Raw genomic sequence first — 15,645 nt, 5'->3', positions numbered from 1 at the left:
CTATCTGCAACTCTGAAATCAGAGGGCAGCAGGGTAATATCTACTGACAACTGTCAGTGTGGGTAAAAAAGCAAAACCCAGCCACATGTTCCTTAAGAAACCCACTTTAAACAAGCGAGAGAGGTTGAAAATCAGAGGATGTAAAGAGATGCCATCAGATAAATATAAACCCAAAGAAGCCAAGTCTGGCCATTGCTATGGGAACAAACAGGATAAAGATTGATATTATGTAATGATAAAAGACAAATGTATAAAATAGGTATAACAACCATAAACCATGTTCACCAATCAATATCGTAGCTAAATATAGAAAGCAAACACTATTCAGAGAATGTAGTAAAAATGCAATGATAATAGGGCATTTTAGCACACATTTCTCAGGATCAGACAAATTTAGACCAAAAACAAAAAAAGGAAAGAAACAAAGGAATAGAATAAAACAACCAACAGATTTGATTTGGAAGATGTATGGGACTTCTACATCTCATAAGTATACTTCTTTTGTATTATTTTTTATTGAAGTAGAGTTGACTTATAATAGTTTCAGGTGTACAACACAGTGATTTGATATTTTTATAGATTATGCATCATACAAGGTTGTTGCAATATTATTGACTATATGCCCTGTGCTGTACGTTGTATCTCTGTGACTTCCCTATTTTATAACTGGCAGTTTGTACCTCTTAATCCCCTCACCTATTTCACCCATCCCCCACCTCCTCCCCTCTGGCAGCCACCAGTTTGTTCTCTGCATCTGTGTGTCTGACCCTTGAACAATAGGGGATGGAACTGCACAGGTGCACTTACATAAGGATTGTTTTCAATATGGGTATTTTTCAATAAAATATTGGAAAAAATTTTGGAGATCTGTGACAATTTGAAAAAACTCACAGATGAACCAGATAGACTAGAAATAGCAAAAGCATTAAGAAAAAGTTAGGTATGTCATGAATGCATAAAATATATATAGATACTAGTCTATCCTTACACAGGTGTAGGTGTTGTTTAATATATAATTAGTAATGTATTAGTTTTCTTACTGTTTTATAACTTTCAAAGAATTCATTACCATACAGTATGTCTGTCTGTCTGTCTGTCTCTCTTTCTCTCTCTCTCGTAACTGCAGAAAGTGAATATCAGCCTACCATCACAGGAGAGTGGTTTTTTTTTTAGAAAATGTAAAACAATTATTTCTGGTACAGTAGTATAAATATGACTGTAATACTGCATGTCATAAAATTACTGTAACAATTGATTCATTAGTATATAGGTTAGTCTACGATAAAAACCATATTGCTGCTTCTTCATTATCAATCATGAATCATTTTACCTGTAAATAAATATGAATTTCTTTTTCACCTTATCTTTTCATTTTTGATGTTTAGTGTTAGTGGTACAAGTAGAATCGACAGTGTTTTGTATCATATAAGACAACATTGACATTGGTAGTGGAAGACAATTCACCTTGTAAACAGATAACATAAACTTATGGTATCGATAAACACAGTACAGTACTGTAAATGAATTTTCTCTCCCTTATGATTTCCTTAATAACACTTTTGTCTCTATTTTATTGTAAGAATATAACGTCTAATACATATACCGTACAAGTATGTATTAATTGACTATTTATATTATTGGTAAGGCTTCTGGTCAACCGTAGCCTATTCATAGTTAAGGTTTTGAGAGTCAAAAGTTAGATGTGAGTTTTCCACTGCCAGAGAGTTGGCACTCTTAACCTCTGTGTTATTCAAGGGTCAAGTGTATTTGTCTTTCTCTGTCTGACTTATTTCACTAAGCATAATACTCTCTAGGTCCATCCATGTTGTTGCAGATGGCAAGATCTCATTCTTTTTTATGGCCAAGTAGTATTCCATTGTGTATATGTACCACTTCTGTATCCATTCATCTGTTGGTGGGCACTTAAGTTGCTTCCATATCTTAGGTACTGTAAATAGTGCTGCTATGAACATAGGGGAATATATATCTTTGTGAATTAATGTTTTTGTTTTCTTCAAATAAATACCCAGAAAAGGAATTGCAAGATGATATGGTAGTTCTATTTTTAATTTTTTGAGGAACCACTGTACTGATTTCCACACTGGCTGCACCAATATACATTCCCACCAACAGTGCACAAGCGTTCCCTTCTCTCCCCTTCTCCAACAACACATATTGTTTCTTGTCTTTTTGATAATAGCCATTCTGACAGGTGTGAGGTGATAGCTCATTATGGTTTTGATTTGCATTTCCCTGAAGCTTAGTGATGTTGAGCATCTTCTCATGTGCGTGTGGGCCATCAGTATGTTTTCTTCGGGAAAATATCTGTTCAGATCATCTGTCCATTTTTTTAATTGGATTGTTTGGGGTTGCTGTTGGGTTATATGGGTTCTCTATATATTTGGGGTACTTACCCCTAATTGAACATGTTGTTGCAAATATTTTCTCCCGTTCAGTAGTTGGCCTTTTTGTTTTGTTGATGGTTTCCTCTGTTGTACAAAAGCCTTTTAGTTTGATGTAGTCTCATTTGTTTATTGTTGCTTTTGTTTCCCTTGCCTGAGGAGACAGATCTGAAAAAAATATGGCTAAGACCAATGTCAATGTTTTCTTCTAGGAGTTTTGTGGTTTCAGGTCTTACATTTAGGTCTTTAAACCATTTTGAGTTTATTTTTGTGTATGGTGTTAGGGAGTGTTCTAATTTCATTTCTTTTACATATAGCTGTCCAGTTTTCCCAGCACCAGTTATTGGAGAGACTGTCTTTTCTCCATTGTATATTCTTGTCTCCTTTGTTGTAGATTAATTGATCATAGATGCATGGATTTATTTCTGAGCTCTCTATTCTGCTCCATTGATCTATATGTCTGTTTTTGAGCCAGTACCATACTGTTTTGATTGCTGTGGTTTTGTAGTATAGTTTGAAGTTAGGGAAACTAACTTCTGCTATTCTTCTCCTGCTTTGTTCTTCTTTCTTAAGATTGCTTTGGCTATTAGGGATCTTTTGTGGCTCCATACAAATTTTAGGATTATTGTACTTGTTTTAGGCTTAGAGTCACTTAAGTTCAAACACATTCTAAAAGCTGTACATTTTTAACTCTCCCCCAACATTTCATGTTTTGAACATCATATTTTGTATCCTTTTGTGTATCCCTTTATTACTTACTATAGTTGATTTTATAACTTTTTAAAAAATTATTCTTTATTTTATTTATTTACTTTTGGCTGCATTGGGTCTTTGTTACTGCACGCGGGCTTTCTCTAGTTGCGGTGAGTGGGGGCTACTCTTCATTGCGGTGCACAGGCTTCTCATTGCGGTGGCTTCTCTTGTTGCAGAGCACAGGCTCTAGGCACGTGGGCTTCAGTAGTTGTGGCTCGCAGGCTTCAGGAGTTGTGGCTCGCGGGTTCTAGAGCGCAGGCTCAGTAGTTGTGGCACACGGCTTAGTTGCTCTATGGCACGTGGGATCTTCCCGGACCAGGGATGGAACCCGTGTCCCCTGCATTGGCAGGCAGATTCTTAACCACTGCGCCACCAGGGAAGTCCCGATTTTATAACTTTTGTCTCTCAACTTGATACTGGCTTTTTAAGTGGTTGATCAACTGCTTTTACTATATATTTGCCTTTTCCAATGAGATTTTTTTCCTTCATATATTTTCTTGTGTCTTATTATGGCCTTTTCTTTTTTGCTTAAACATGACCCTTTAGCATTTCTTGTAAGGCTGGTTTAGTGACAATAAACTGTTTTAGTTTTTGCTTGTATGGGAAACTGTTTATATCTCCTTCAATTCTGAATAACCTTGCCAAGTAGAGTATCCTCGATTGTAGGTTTTTCCCTTTCGGCAACTTAAATATATCATGCCACTCCCTTCTGGCCTGCTAAGGTACTGCTGAAAAACCAGCTGGTAGACTTATGGAGGATTCTGTTGTATATGACTCTTTACTTTTCTCTTGCTGCCTTTAAAATTCTCTCTTTACTTTTGTCATTTTAATTATAGTATGTCTTTGTGTGGATCTCTTTGGGTCCATCATATTTGAAACTCTGTGCTTTCTGGACCTGGGTATCTGCTTCCTGCCCCAGGTTAGGGAAATTTTCAGCCATTATTTTATCAAATACATGTTGTGCCCTTTTCTCTCTCTGTTCTCCTCTGCAACCCCTGTAATATGAATGTTGGTACACCTGATGTTCCAAAGGTCCCTTAAGCTATCCCCATTTTTTAAAATTTATTTTTCTTTTTTGCTGTTCTGATTGGATGATTTCCACTATTCTGTATTTCAGATCATTTAAGTGTTCTTCTGTATCATCTAATATTCTGTTGATCCCCTCTAGTGTATTTTTCATTTCAGTTATTTTATTCTTCAGCTCTGATCGAGTCTTCTTTTGTATTTTCTAATTCTTTATTCAGGTTCTCACCATGACCTCTATTTTTTCCAAAGTCAGTGGGCAGTTTTATGACCATTGCTTTCAACTCTTTATCAGGTAAATTTTATATCACCATTTCATTAGATTTTTTTCTGGAGTTCTTTTTTTTAAACCTTTCCTTTTTTAAAATATTTATTTATTTATTTTTGGCTGTGTTGGGTCTTTGTTGCAGCATGCGGTCTTACTTTAGTTGCAGCAAGCGGGGGCTACCCTTCATTGTGGTGTGAGGGCTTCTCATTGCAGTGGCTTCTTTTGTTGTGGAGCACGGGTTCTAAGTGCGTGGGCTTCAGTAGTTGTGGCGTACAGGCTCAGTAGTTGTGACTCGCGGCCTCTAGAGCGCAGGCTCAGTAGTTGTGGTGTATGGGCTTAGTTGCTCCGCGGCATGTGGGATCTTCCCTGACCAGGGCTCGAACCCGTGTCCCCTGCATTGGCAGGCGGATTCTTAACCACTGCACCACCAGGGAAGTCCCTTTTTTCTGGAGTTATCTTGTTCTTTAATTTGGAACATATTCTTCTGTCTTCTCATTCCGTTTGATTTTCTGTGTTTGTCTCTATGAATTAGGTAAAACAGTTACGTCTCTTGGTCTTGAAGGTGTGTATTTGTGTGGGAGTGACTCTTTGCAGACTCTGTGTGCCTGATGGCTTTGGTGGAGGAGCTGGAACTGAATGGGAACAAGTTGGGGCTTTTCCTAGGGTGTCCCGGGGGCCACTGCCTTTGCAGGGTGGGGCTGCAGCTGTAGCCCAGTGTGGGGTGGGGCTTCTCCTGGGGCCTGTGGAGGGTGGGCTAGAGCTGGAGCCAGAGCTGGCAGGCTGGCTAGAGCACCAGGTGCTTCTCCGTCTGCTGCCTCTGTGCGGGGACTAGTGAGTTAGTTTGTGTACACGCCTCTTTAAGCCTAGAGTCTCTGTTTCCTACAGCCCTCCGGTTCTCCCAGTGGTAAGCCCTGCTGGTTTTCAAAACCCATCAGGGGGGTCATCTTCCCAGTGCTGGTCACCAGGGCTGGGGTACCCAATGTGCTGCTTGAACCCCTCATTCCTTAGGGAGGACCTCAGAGTTTGTGATGTCACCTTCTGCTTCTGGGTCATCCGTGGGGCTGTGGGTCCTGACTGGATCATGTCTCTGCCCGTCCACCTATCTTGATGTGGTTTTTTTTTTACATCCTTAATTGTAGAAGAACCTCTCTGTTTGTCTTCAGGGTGTTCTCAGAAAGGGTTGTTTTATATGTAGTTGTAGTTTTGGTGCAGCCATGGGAGGAGGTCTTCCTACTTTGCCTTCTTAATTCCACCTGCCTTTTGTATTTTAATGGAGCATCTATAAAAATTAATTTTGTCTTTGGTCCCAAATAATATCTAAGATATATGAGCTCATTCACAAAAGTAGAGATTTTATAATCCACATTCCCTGATTGTAATTTGTTTTTTAAGTTTATTTTTGGCTTCATTGGGTCTTCAGTGCTGCGTGGGCCTTCTCTAGTTGTGGTGAGCGGGCCACTCTTCGCTGCAGCACATGGGCTTCTCATTGCGGTGACCTCTCCCATTGAGAAGCACGGGCTCTAGGCGCGCGAGCTTCAGTAGTTGCAGCACGTGGGCCCTACAGCGCATGGGCTTCAGCAGTTGTGACTCGCAGGCTCAGTAGTTGTGGCTCACAGGCTCTAGAGCGCAGGCTCAGTAGTTGTGGCACACGGGCCCAGCCACTCTGCGGTATGTGGGATCTTCCCAAACCAGGGCTCGAACCCGTGTCCCCTGCACGGGCAGGCGGATTCCCAACCACTGTGCCAACAGGGAAACCCACCTGATTGTAATTTTTCAAAAAGGAATAAATAATGAAAAGGAACTCCCATCCCTTCCAAAATCCTCTAATTACTTAGAAATTAAGAACCAATATCCTAAATCACCCTTCATCAAAGGGTAAATAAAACTGAAGTTACAAATCCCCTATTGTACAAAGCAACGATGGGGGAAACTTCATACCAACACATACATGACACAGCTCAAACTATTCCAACTGGGAATTTATAGCCTTAAATGCCTTATTATTAAAGAAAGAAGAAAAATAAACTTAGAGCTCAGTCTAAATTAGAACGAGCACAACAAAATGAACGCCCCCAAAATATTGGAAAAGAGAATAAAGTAGAAATTAATGAATAGAAAACAACACAAGTAGAAAAGGTAAGTCCATCTAAGAGCTGATCTCTTGAGAAAGACCCCCTGAGTAGACGAGCTCCCAGCCTGATGAGGGAAATCAGAAGTCACGAAAACCCGTGTAAGGACCGCGATCTGAGCTGCTGGCCCGAGGGCTGCGGTCAGGAAGCTGCTTCCCTCTCTCCCACCACTGCCTCCGCGTTTTTGTGGGAAACATTGCCTGGCTCTTGGTGACATTTCTGGTAGCTCCCATGGCTTTTCACCCACTTTTCTTCTAAAAACAGTCCCATCTTTAGGGACTTGGCGGTTTGATCCCACCTAAGTGAAAACCTATCTCATTAGGTCCACGCTTTGCCCTCTTCCTGGGGCAGGCCCTTCACTGCCCTCTGGACCAGGGCTGGGGGAGGGGCGTGACTGCCCACTGCGCCTGTGCCCTGCCCCCCAGGCCCCCAGGCCCCCAGAGCTGGGGCTGTGAGCCGTGGAGCCGGCACCACTTGTACTTTGCCCTCTGTCTCTCCTGACACACGCTCTCAAGTTCTGGTTCTCTCTCCGGTGTGCGGAGTCTTGGGAGATGCCCGAGGAGATCACCACACCTGCATCTTTCCCTGGCGCAGCTGATGCACTCACCCGCCCATCTCTGAGGCACCCCAGCCATCCCTCATCCCGTGGGTTTTTTTTGGAATTCAGTTCACCTTGGCAAGCAGCTGTCTCTCAAGAAATCATTGCAAGATGACCCGAGCCCTGCTACTAAGGGGTCTATGAAAAAAGCAGAAGCATCCTTTCACTGTCAGATGGTGAAAACGCTCCTTATTCTGCTGCTATAGCCTCTCCCACTGACCGTTGGAGGGCTTGCTCCAGCCCACCTGCCCCCTGCGGACCCCTCAGCACTAGACAAGCTCTAGTGCTGTATTCACAAGAGACCCTGGAGCTTCAAGATGCGTGCCCGGTCCCACAGCCAGGGGGAGAAACGCCAGGATCCTTTTCCATCAAGTGTCCACCACTACGAGTGTATTTCCCGAAGCTTGGATTCAGCAGACTTGCAGGGGAGGTGGGGACTCAGCACCCTCTGCACTCCCACCTGGGCTGGCAGCTCTGCACTGACTGTCTTCGATCCCACGTCTGAAATCTAATCCTCTCCTTTATCGCCTGGAGGGGATGTGGAGTTGAGCGATGCTGCACGAACGGCCATCCATCTGGAATAGAACGGTGAACCACATGCCGTCATGAAAGATGAATAAGCTCCAGCTGGAGTGAAGGCTTCAGTGTAGAGAGGAAGGAGAAGAAGAAGGAGATGATGATTTAGGGGGACTGTGACCCAGAATTTGGGGACACCTTTTAAGTAAGAAGAAAACCTAGAGGCTGTAAATAAAACAACTGACATATCTGAATATAGAAAAACCATAAAGCACTCTTTCCTCTTCCCTCCCCTTCCCCCCTCCCTTCCCTTCCTGAACAATTCGGTCCCAGGGGCTTTAGATGAAACTGAGCGAGGTAGGTGTCCATGGGTTGGGGCTATCGCAGCCTGAGGATGGCGTGGGCGGAGAGGAGTGTCCCAGCCAAGGCAACAGAGCCTGGGGTGATGACGGTGCTGCTGTCCCAACAGAGTAGCAAGCTGGAGTAGGTGTCAGAAGGGCAGCCCAGGGCAGAGAAGGTATCCATCGGTGAGGGGGGGGGGAGGGGGGGCGCGGGCAATCAGGTGTGAGTGTCAGAGATGAGCAGGGAAGGTGTCTGGATGAAGGGTTCACACCGGAGACGTCAGGGCCCAGGCAAGGTGAGGGGGTCTGCGGAGGAGGGCATCCTGGTGCAGGTGTCAGAGGGTGGTCTGGCCCGAGGCTGGGCCAGGCAGGGAGGGTGTCCAGTGTGGAGAGCAGGGGTCCAGAGCTGAGGCAGGGAGAGGGCATCCTCAAAGAGGCAGGGCCAGCCTAGGGCACGGGGATGGTGACACATGGGAGGACTAATCAAAGAAGTACCCATGCTGAGGAAAATGGGGGTCAGGTGGAGGGAGGTATACATACAGGAGGGAAAATAGAATCAGCCCTGTGGTACTGATTGGAATTGCAAGTATCCTGAGCTCATGGATTTCCATACGTACAGATATAGAAATAAATATGTGTGTGTGTGTCTGTGTTCCTCCTTGGTCCGCTGAGGTGGCCTGAGCCCGAGATACTCCAAAAGCAATGAGCACAGCAGTATTAGGATCTTGGTTTCTGAAAACCATTCACCACTGAAAGGAGCCAGGGCTCCTGGGAGAAATGCGATTCCAAGGCTGAGGCACAGTGAGTCCACGAGGAGCCTGGAGTGCCTTGCAGTGCCAGAAAGCAAAGACATGCTCCCGAAACTCAGAGACACAGAAGCCAGCATGAAGGATGCCCACAGATCGGGGACAAATTAAGCATCAAAATAGCTAATGATAGAAATGCCTATAAGCCTCTGGAGGCAACTGAAACCCACGAGAGTGTGTGTATATATACACATCAAGGTTGAGAAGTAAGAGCCTATTTTCATCTCAAAATACTTCCTAAGAAAATACTAGAGAGAGAACATGTAACTTTGCAGTGGAGAGCACGGGTGACACCATCTGAAACAAGCTGCCTCACTGCACATCACCCAACCCACCTCGTGTGCCCCTGGTGGATGCCTGGGCAGGAACACAGCATCTCCACCGTGAATTTTCTTCCAAAGGGGCATAGCCCGACTCTAATGATGACGCATAGTTTCAAACCCCAGTTCTACAGAGTATCTGGCCTGTAACCTTCAAGAGAATTCAAGGATTCAAGAATGAGAATGATTTCCAAGCTGAAGGGGAGTAAAGAGGTGTGCTAGCTGTGTGCAAAGTGTGACGCTGAACTAGACGGATTTCTGCTCCAAAGGACATGGCTGGGCAGGCTTCTCCTCCCCCTTCTCCTCCTCCTTCTTCTTCTTATTAACTGTCGACCAAACTCACTGGTGGTGATGTCTGAAAGCCAGTGTCCCCATCTTGATGGCTGTGCTGTGGTTCGTAGGAGGACGTCTGTGTGGTGATGGGGCATCATATTGGCAGCTCACTCTCAGATGGTTCAGGAAAGTGGAAGTTCTTTATTTTGCACATGCAACTTTTCTGTAAATTTGAGATTGTTTCAAAATTAAACAAAATTGAAAAGTTATATAGAAAGTGAAAAAACTAGCAATTGGGGAAACTCTGGGCAGCACCAACCTACAGAAGAGCTAATATTTTAACATACTAGGGGCTCTGATTAAACTGATAAGATAAAGAGGAAATAAGAGGAAACCCACATGGCAAGGGGACAACAAACAAACAAGAAGAGGTTACCTCATCGTTGTCAGGGACAAGCAATTAAAATATTGGCCACCTGTCATAAGGCGCCTATCATAATGACACAAATTTGAAAAAGTGGCAGCCAGAAAGTGGCTTGGAGATGTGGAGTATTTTCATCCTTTGATGGTAGAAATCTAGATTGTTTAGTTTTTGTGGAGTGAAATCTGGCAATATCTGTTAAAAATGGGTATTCCATCACAGCTAATAGAGAAATAAGTTCTGCAGATTTAATACACAGTGATCCTAGTCAATAACACTGTATTATAAACTTCACAGTTACTGAGACTAGGTCTTAATTGTTCTCCACACAAAGCAGAAATGATGATTACGTGACATGACAGAGGTGTTAGCTAACGCCACTGTGAGAGTCATATCGCGATATACACGTGTATCAAACCAACACGTTGTACACCTCACACTTACACAATATTATATGTCAATTATATCTCAATTAAAAAAAATTATTTAATGCATTTCCCTTGACCCAGAAATTCCATCCTGGAGAATCTATTCTGTAAATCAGGATATAGAGACAAGAATCTTCATCGTGGCTTTGTTTTTAGTAGCAAAAACAGAACAGTAAATGATTATTAACAGGAAGATGATTGGGATACAAGCATCCTGTGGAAAGCTATATAACCATGATAAAGAATGTAAGCTCTTTGCCAGCTGACTAAAAGGGATTCCTACAATATATTTATAGCGGGGAAAAAAGGCAAGATGCAGAGAAATATGTAAGATACAATCCTATTTTTTCAACAAAGCTAACCTCCCAACACATAGAGCCATTTTATGTACGGTTACATGAGCAGGTAGAAAGATAGGCATGCTCACGCACGTGGTTACAACACCATACGTTGGTTTGGGGGACGGGTGGATACAGATAAGAAGGAGAAGAAGAGTTTTGGTGGTACTGCTCCACTCTGACTCATTTCTATTGCTCTGCACACAGTCCTTACAACCTGGGTTAATTGACTGCGGAGGCGCCAGCTGTTTAGATAAATTAATCGAGAAAGATGGCTACTGGGAGACAGTGAGAGGTAAGAGTCCGTAGATCCACTGCCCCAGCTGAGGAGGCCGGGCCGGAACCAGCAGCAGCAGGCAGGACGGGTGACAAGCACATTCAGGAAAGTATCTGTGCAGACAGAGGTCCAAGGGAAGTGTAAGACGACATCCACAGGTGACGCTTATTTACCAAAGGCGGGTGAGGGGCTGGGGAGCAGGGGGGGAAGAGTCGGGTGTGAGAGGCCAGCGTCGGAGGTCAAGGACGCTCAGACTCAGGGGCGGCTCTCAGCAAAGAATCAGGTCCTGGGAGACGGGTCTGGAGCTCAGAGCAGGAAGGGCGCCGACAGAGCAGGGCTGTGGATCGTCCCCCTCTCCCCGTCCCCTAACCCCTCCGACTTCCAACCCTCACCATGAGAGATTTGGGCAGCTTCTGGTGCCAAGAGAAAGAGAAGAAAGACAAAAACAAAAAAGCTAAACGCAAGACTTAAAACATAGAATTCTGATGTTATTAAGAAAAAGTGCTCCTAAATACCTCAGTGTAAAACAATCATGTCAAAACCAAAAACGGAGCTACCCTCTGACCCAGCCATCCCACTCCTGGACATCTACCCAGAGAAAACCAAAACTTGAAAAGGCACATGCTCGCCAATGTTCACTGCAGCAGTATTCACAACAGCCAAGACATGGAAACAACCTAAATGTGCACTGACAGAGGAATGGATAAAGAAGATGTGGCACATATATACAGTGGAATACTACTCAGCCATTAAAAAGAATGAAATAATGCCATTTGCAGCTACATGGATGGACCTAGAGATGATCACACTAAGTGAAGTAAGTCAGACAGAGAAAGACAAATACCATATGATATCACTCATATGTGGAATCTAAAAAAATGATACAAAGGAACTTAATTACAGAACAGAAATAGACTAGAAAACAAAGCTGTGGTTACCAAAGGGGAAGGGTGGGGAGGGATAAATCAGGAGTTTGGGATTAACAGATACACGCTACTGTATATAAAATAGATAAACAATAAGTCCTACCATACAGCACACGGAACTATATTCAATACCCTGTTTTACAATGGGAAAAAATATGAAGAAGTATATATAAATATGTATATATACACACATACAAATATAGTATATATTTATGTAACTGAACCACTTCCCTGCACACCAGAAACCAACACAACACTGGAAATCAACTATACTTCTATAATAAAAAATAAATTAAAAAAATAGAATAATCATGTCAACAGTATTACTACTGATAAGACTGCTGAAGCGTTACTGAGCTCTTACTAAGTGCCGCGTAAGTACACCAGGTGCTTCAAATGTCTTCTGTCTTTTAAGCTTCACAGCAACCTGCGAGGTCGGTACCGTTATCTCCATTTTCCAGATGATGGAACTAACTCTGACAGAGGCTAAAGAACTTCCTTGAAGTCACATAAGTAAACATTTCCAAAGCCCTCGAATCCAAGTCTGTCTGAGGCCACGGTCCTAACTATTCTGTGTGTACAATTACTGATATTTGTAGTGACGGCCTGGAGTCATCTGTAAATGTTAATCTCTGATTTTTTTTTTAACGTTTTTATTGGAGTATAATTACTTTACAATGGTGTGTTAGTTTCTGCTTTATAACGAAGTGAATCAGCTATACGTATACATATGTCCCCATATCTCTTCCCTCTTGTGGCTCCCTCCCTCTCACCCTCCCTATCCCACCCCTCTAGCTGGTCACACAGCACCGAGCTGATCTCCCTGTGCTATGAGACTGCTTCCCACTAGCTAGCTATTTTACATTTGGTAGAAAAATATGGAACGCTTCACGAATTTGCGTGTCATCCTTGCACAGGGGCCATGCTAATCTTCTCCGTATCGTTCCAATTTTAGTATATGCGCTGACGAAGCAAGCACTCTCTGATGTTTTTTATTTCAAAAATCAGGGAAAGGTATAGTATCTCTCAAATATTTTCTTCCAGATAAAAGTTGGTTTTCCAGAGTGACCCATTTTTCCAGAATTCTGGATAGCTGAAGCTTTAACTGTACTTTGCAGCTTCTTACAAAATTTCAGTAATTACATCTGTACAAATTGGTTGCAATCAAGTTGGAAGTAACATTTTTATGAAATGCTATAAGATATATTGGTTGTAAATTCTGAGTCCTATGTAAGTTCTAGCTATTGCATTTCCTCACACACGTCAATTTTAAAAAGGCTTTTAAATGTTTTTGGCAGAATCTTTTTTCAAAATCATACTTCAATATGGACTTTTTCTTGGCAATCCATGAGATTTCCTGGAAGTTCCTACTGAGTACACTCACTGTATAAACATAAAACTTGATTTCCCAGTAAAAGCGTCAACCATCTGCAAATGCCAATAGGTTTTATAAGCAATTTGCAGCCTCTGAGTAAGGCCATCCTCCTTTTTCCATATTTTTTCTAATGCTTGGAGTATGGGCCACAGAACTCTTGGAAAGACTATGTTCAAATTCTTTCTTGCTTTAAGACCTCCCCACCTTTTGACTAAACATTGCTTCATTTTCCTGGAGTAAAGAATCTGACTGAAAATCTCTAGTCAGCTTACCTGATCACATTTCCCCCAATATGTCAGTGTAGCAGTAACTGCGGTGAACATCTAACCTTTCCTGAACCCGTGGCACATTCGTACAACCACACGTAACAGTGTATACAGTTCCTTTTCATTTATCAAAAGAAAGAATCCTTGGGGAATAAAGATTTGACAGCTACTGTTACAAGATAATTGTAATACTTAAAAAAAAGAGAGAAAGAGAGATGAGACAGATGGTGTACGCTGGAGACATGTGGAAGTTTGCTTGAAAAAGAGCTTCAGAAATTCAATTGACACTGAAAAGAAATTATGCAAATCGTCATTTTTGCATAAAAGCATCATGGAAAACAGGGAAATTATGTTAATCTTTAGTCTTCCACAATCTTGTCAAAGAGAGAGAATGTCAAGTGGACTGACACCCTCTTGCTGTCCTATTTTTTAAAAAGCTTTGTAGCCACTCATTTTTTCTTATTTATTTATTTATTTATTGGAGCCACTCGTTTTGAATCACAAGGAAAAGAGATTAAATTGAGTGAGATGATTAAGAACATCTTCTGTTTTGCCATGCTTAGGTCTAATCATTAATATCAACCCTTAATACATTTCAGAAGCGTTATTCAGTACTTTTATTATACATTACATAATAATTTACATGGGCAGTGTTTGTAATAAATTTATTAGGTATTTCATCAGATTAACCTATGTGGCATTAAAGGATGATGGAAAGTTAATTTTTAAAATTGTGTTTATTACTTTAAAAAAAGATTTTCCCATTGCCCTTTTAAACTTTATATGCTTGCCTGATTCACACATTACCCAGAATTTTAAAAAAAGGAAGAACGTGTACAAGACGCTATGAGGACAGAAGTTCTAAGGAGCAATGTGAAATGTTGGGGTGAAAATTCTGGCACTGTAGGTCGAGGGGACTGAGGCACAGAAAATTAGCGAGGAATCTGATTTCAGCGAAAGGAGGAAAATCACTTACTGCATTCAGGCAAGTTTTCAGAAGAACAGGTTTGATGCGTAGCACCATTAGTATCTGGTGTCATGATAGTTATGCTTTCAAGAACACGAATAGGGCTTCCCTGGTGGTGCAGTGGTTAAGAATCCGCCTGCCAATGCGGGGGACACGGGTTTGAGCCCTGGTGCGGGAAGATCCCACATGCCTCAGAACAACTAAGCCTGTGCAACACAACTACTGAAGCCTGCGCGCCTAGAGCCCGTGCTCCGTAACGAGAGAAGCCACCGCAATGAGAAGCCCACGCACCCCAACAAAGAGTAGCCCCCGCTCACCGCACCTAGAGTAAGTCTGCGCGCAGCAATGAAGACTCAACACAGCCAAAAATAAATTAATTAATAAATAAATTAAAAAGAACATGAATAAACACGTTTATTTAGCGTCAAGAAAGAGGGACGGTGACGTGTTAGCTGTAGACAAAAGAAAATGTTATGATGGGATCATTTCCGCTCATTTCGAGATCACAGAATATAGGCTGTGTTTGAGTGTACATGTGAATTAGGGAGAGTAAATGGAGAAAGGCCCATCTTTCACCCAATATTATAATGAAAACAGAAACATGGGTCATACATACATTATGAATCTCCCGTGAATTCATGCTTGTGTGTGTGTGTGTGTGTGTGTGTGTGTGTGTGTTTAAGCTGGCCTATTTAAATGCCATTAGAAAAGTCAACATTTATATTTACTTTGAACAGAGAAAAAGAAGTCTGAAAATTGATAAACAGCCTTTAATATATAAAGATGGGTTGCCAAGAAAGATGATGGGATTTCATTTCCTGGAGATGGTGAGATAAAGTGATGCATATTCTCTACTGGTTTGGGCTGGGCAAAGACTGCTTAGAAGCAAAAGGACCACTTCAAGGTTTAAACTTTTAAAATGAGAATGGAGCTCGACAAGAGAAAGTATTTTTCATAGAGAGGAAGACATCCTATTACATTTTCTTCACAGAGGTTACGTTTATCTTTGAACTTGGGTCAGCAGCATATTAGAGCACCCAGTGCTCCTATGTGCTTTCATACAAGTATAGGCAGCAGGACCTCCTGAGGCTTGATATGGGTGACCCTGGTCCACATTTGGGTCCTGGGGTAACTCGGGGCCAGCCATGTGTATTTCTCTGGGAAAGCTAATCATCTGGCTCCCTTTTAAACTGATATTCTTTTTTTTTTTAATTTTTA

At 42.3% G+C, this 15,645-nt stretch overlaps 1 non-coding gene across 1 annotated transcript; it reads right to left on the bottom strand.

The window, feature by feature from the left end:
* Positions 1-12,691: 12,691 nt before the first annotated feature.
* LOC117196167 (U6 spliceosomal RNA) lies at positions 12,692-12,798 on the bottom strand. The gene has a single exon (XR_004476250.1). It is a non-coding gene; the product is annotated as a U6 spliceosomal RNA (small nuclear RNA).
* Positions 12,799-15,645: the final 2,847 nt, after the last annotated feature.

Source organism: Orcinus orca, chromosome 6 (assembly GCF_937001465.1).
Source record: "Orcinus orca chromosome 6, mOrcOrc1.1, whole genome shotgun sequence".
NCBI classification, from domain to species: Eukaryota; Metazoa; Chordata; class Mammalia; order Artiodactyla; family Delphinidae; genus Orcinus; species Orcinus orca.
This window is presented reverse-complemented; position numbering and strand designations above follow the sequence as displayed.